Source organism: Vicugna pacos, chromosome 5 (genome assembly GCF_048564905.1).
Source record: "Vicugna pacos chromosome 5, VicPac4, whole genome shotgun sequence".
Taxonomy (NCBI): Eukaryota; Metazoa; Chordata; class Mammalia; order Artiodactyla; family Camelidae; genus Vicugna; species Vicugna pacos.
In genome coordinates, this window is record NC_132991.1 from 38,815,915 (window position 1) to 38,820,354 (window position 4,440).

The following is a 4,440-nucleotide window of genomic DNA, read 5'->3' on the forward strand; positions in this document are numbered from 1 at the left end:
GCCCACTATTCCAGGACTCAGAGCCACCTCAAGGATGCAGCCTTGGGAAAGTAAAGTGTTACTGAGACCATCTAGACTGTCTATCTGACTATCCCTCATTAAGGCCTCTATTAAACTCTCAGAATTCTGGTGGGTGGATGCAGAGACCTACTCATCTTGCAGTCACCCAAGACAAGCCTCGTATGTAAGTTCCCTTGCTTATCAAAACTGCCACCTACCAATCTGGAGTGATCGGCCTCTTTCTTCAATGTACTGGGGCCAGTTTCTAATTTTACCCAGGGAACCCCCTAGGTTGAAAATCAATATTCCTTGTCTCCACCAAATCAGCTTCTCCCTGGCAATGGTTCTAATGATGATTAAGTAGTAGAATAAGAGAGAAACAGGAACCCTCCAATATCCAGAACCTTGAAATTTCCAGTGAACAAGTGCAAAGGAACGGCATCTGAATTATCCCTGCCATGAAATCCCCTCTCCACCCCCAGCCCTACCTGGTGTGGCAGAGCTTCTGCTTTAATCCTTCTGAGGGAGGCAGGAACTGCTCCCTGGAAAGGCCAGCACAGTTCAGAAACACAGGCACATTTCCCATCAGAAAAACAATCCAGATGATAGGAACCCTATCTCTGGCCTTGCTGCTTATGGTACCCTAGGCAGTCAAGTTCCCTCAATCTCACAGACCATACAGCAGGGGAGATGCCCAGTGTAGCACAACTGGTTAGATTCAAACTGGCCTTCCCATTGTCTGAAAGCTAACCAAAGGCCTTAGAAATAAAGCACAGTCCCTCTTTGAGCTTCAGACACAGCAAAAATGGAATCAACTGCTTATAATAGAAACCTAGGCTAATTTGATTCTAAAATAATTCACTGTTTTCTGGCCATCTAGTTATTGTACCCCCACCCTTATCCAATATCCTACCTGAAAACACACACACACACACACAGACACACACACACACACACACCCATTTTCTTTTATTCCATGTATTTCCAAATGCTTGAGCTGGCTACACCAGGCTAGAGCTAGGACAGCTGAAGCTGTCACGGAGCTATCTCCCCTGACATGTAAGTCGGCCAAACTGCCATAGCCAAGTAGCAATCACTTGTCTTTTCCCTCATCTCAGAGCAGAGGCTGAAGGTTCAGGGTGGTTTTAGAATATGGACAGGGGTCTCCACAGCCAGGAAAAAGCCATCTGATGCCTTCCACTCCCCTCCCCCAAACCGTGCTCAGCAGTCGTGACTCCTCTAAGGCTTGCATGCAGGTCTCCAGAGGTGAGAGGAGCACGGATTAGCCCACTGCGCTGCCTTGCCCACAGCATAGTATAATATTAATTAGTCACCTTCCTTATTATTCAGTCAAAATATGCCAGACTGAAATAAATTACATTCTTAGCACATATTTCACACCCCTGGATCAAGTCTTGCAAGGGTTTTCTTTTATTATTTATAAGATCATGTGCTGTCTTCCTGCAGAAAATGAGATGGTCTGCATGAGGAAAAAGGTAAAAGAAATGCAGAGAAATGAAACAATCAGATATTCCCTAATGATATTTAAAAATAGAAAATTTGCTACTGTTACATACAGCATGTTCCATCTTTTGAGATTTAATGGCTCTCTTGTGGTTTAATGGAGAATTACTTTCAGTAATTGATTATTAAAATTTAAAATTGCTAACCATCTTCATTATTAGATGAGCGAACATGTTATCCTTGTAATTAAAAAAGCCCGAGACTCACTTTCATCCTGTTGACAGAGCAGGCAGACTGTCTCCGCACTCAGACTTGATGGTTTCAGGCTTCTTGTTTGACAAAAATAACCAGCCAGTCATTTGATGATGAAAATGCAGAACATCCACAGAGACTGAGCAGAAAATATAATGAACAAAAAATAAAATAATAAAAAGCCCTACAAGCTAATTAAAGTTTTCAGTCCCGACTCATTAAATGCTCTGCATCACTTATGTGGTATTTCAGTGTGCTGTGTGTGCTCAGGTAACACAGGCGCCATCATGTTAGTCCAGCCCCCCTCCACGTGCCTTCAGAAAGCATCACAACCTTTCCTCCTCCACCAGCAACAGCACCTGCCCTTTCACATTTCACCTCCAGACGTTACCATTACAAATTGTTGGTTTCAGCAACATACTATACAAAGGGACACTGGAAAAATACAGGGTGATTTCCTGCTCTTTGGATGTGTTTAGGATGTGTCCAGACTGGCATGGAGCGCTCCAAGGCTTAAGCACCCTGCTGAGTCCAAACAGTGGTACCTCAAAACCCCTGGCAAAGTCCTACATCCCCAGAAGGAAAGCTTTATCAGTCAGTTATCCACACACTGGGGATGGAGAATTTGCCTTGATGTATCTTCTTCAGTGTCTTCATCTTGTTAGAGTGTTCCTTTTGTGAAGGCAATACTCAGTGATTTCCAAAAAGAAATTTGATAACTGTCAATGAAAAGAGCCAATCAACAGGGACATTTTTCACAACTCAAGTATTAGACAGATGTCAGCCTTTGGGAGAGGAAAATCCAGCAGACTTGAGAAGCACAAACATGAATGAACCAAAGCTTTTTGTACATGAAGATATATTCTGAAAAACAAGGAAAGACATCTGAATATCAGCAATCCTATAAAGTCCCAATTGTTTAGCTCACATAATCCCCATTTGAATGTCAATGTTTTAAAAAACTGACTAATCAATGACTTGCCAAAATATATATTTTTAATTCAGACCCTCAAGGATGTTATCTCTGCTTCAACCCAGCCAACCTCGATTATTCTCTAATGCAAATCACCACTTTGTCCACACTCAGACTATGATTTCGCCGGGCAATATTTAGATGGTGCTGTAAAGATATTCTCATTTATTTGTCCTTGTATTTAGCTTCCCAATTAGATTATATAATCCTCAAGAGTAAGAGAAATTTCTTTTATTTCTTTTGCTATTTTCACTTACCTACATAGTCTCTTACCCGATGTCAAACTCAGCCAGACATCAGGTCTAACACCCATCTTATTTGCTTTCTGGCTTAGACATGAAAGCTTGACAAGAAGCTGAGGTATTCTGTGCTAATTAAATATAACCTTGAATTTAGGACCCATAAAGACTAGATCAGGCTTTTTCAACCAAAGAACCATTTTCTCAATTCTCCCAAGGATGGTACATGGCAACTTGCATTCTACATGCTTATGAGATAAGTAAATTCATTACATGCAATGAACATTAGGGCTTAATTCTTGAAACTTCTCAAGGAAGGCAGGTCTAGATTGTTCTTTCAGATTACCTTCAACAATCTCACAAATTCATTACTAACTTTAAAAAAATCCTTTCCCTTTTCCATAGCCTTTCTGGCTTTAGTGATGTAACAGATTTCCTCCTGGAATATAAAGTACCAACCAATTTATAAGGCTATCTCATGTGTTACTCCTGTAATCACTTTTGTATATGCAAACACCATGGTACCTTACCTGTCCACGTAATTCATATTTGAACACTTTTCACCTTTCTCAGTACCTAGCATCTAGCTTTAAATGTGTATGAGATTACAGTATATATTAATTGAATAAATGAATGAGTGAACAGATGAAATCAAGAGAATAGGCCAGTCCTGGATTTTTTCTTTCCATTTCTCAATCTCCTTTCTTCAGTTTAAATATGAATGAAAATAGCTACCTAATAGAAGTGTTCTGATTAAGTGATTACAAAACATTTCTCAAACAGGGATCAAAACCTTATACCCACGAATTCCTCATCTTCCCACCTCAGTTGATGGGAATTTCATAGTTTCAGTATCTCAGACCATAATTTCTGAGTCATCTTGGACTTGTCTTTTCTCTCACATCCCTTTTCCTATCCACCCAGAGACTAAGTCAGCTCTCTGTCAAAATAGATCCAGACCATTTCTCACCACCTCCACTACTACCAGCTCGTTCCAAGGTACCATCATCCATCCCCAAGACTATTCTAATTGCTTCCTAACACTCCTCTCTATTAACTACCAGACATATTCCATTACAATATCACTTGGTTCAAGTCATTCCTCTGCCCAAATCCTCCAATGCTTCCTGATTTCATTACAATGGCCTATCAAGTCCTACAAGATCTGCTTGCCCTGTTTCATCTTTCATGTCATCCTCTGCTAGGCCACCTCTCCCTCCCTTCTGGCCTCCTTGCTCTTTCTCCAACCAAGCATTCTCCTGCCTCCAGGCCTTTGTGCATGCTCTTCCCTCAGCTTGGACTGCTCTTCACCAACAGAGATGGGACGGGAGGTTTGCTTCCTCATTTTCTTCACATTACTTTTCAAATATCACCTTACTATTATGACCTTTAGAGATGAGTAAATCTGCTTTTCCTACAACTAGTTTAATCCAGTTATTTTATAACGGCAGTTTTTAAATGGAAAAATTATATAAGTTGTGAATTTTTTACAGAATATGACCGCATCAGAGG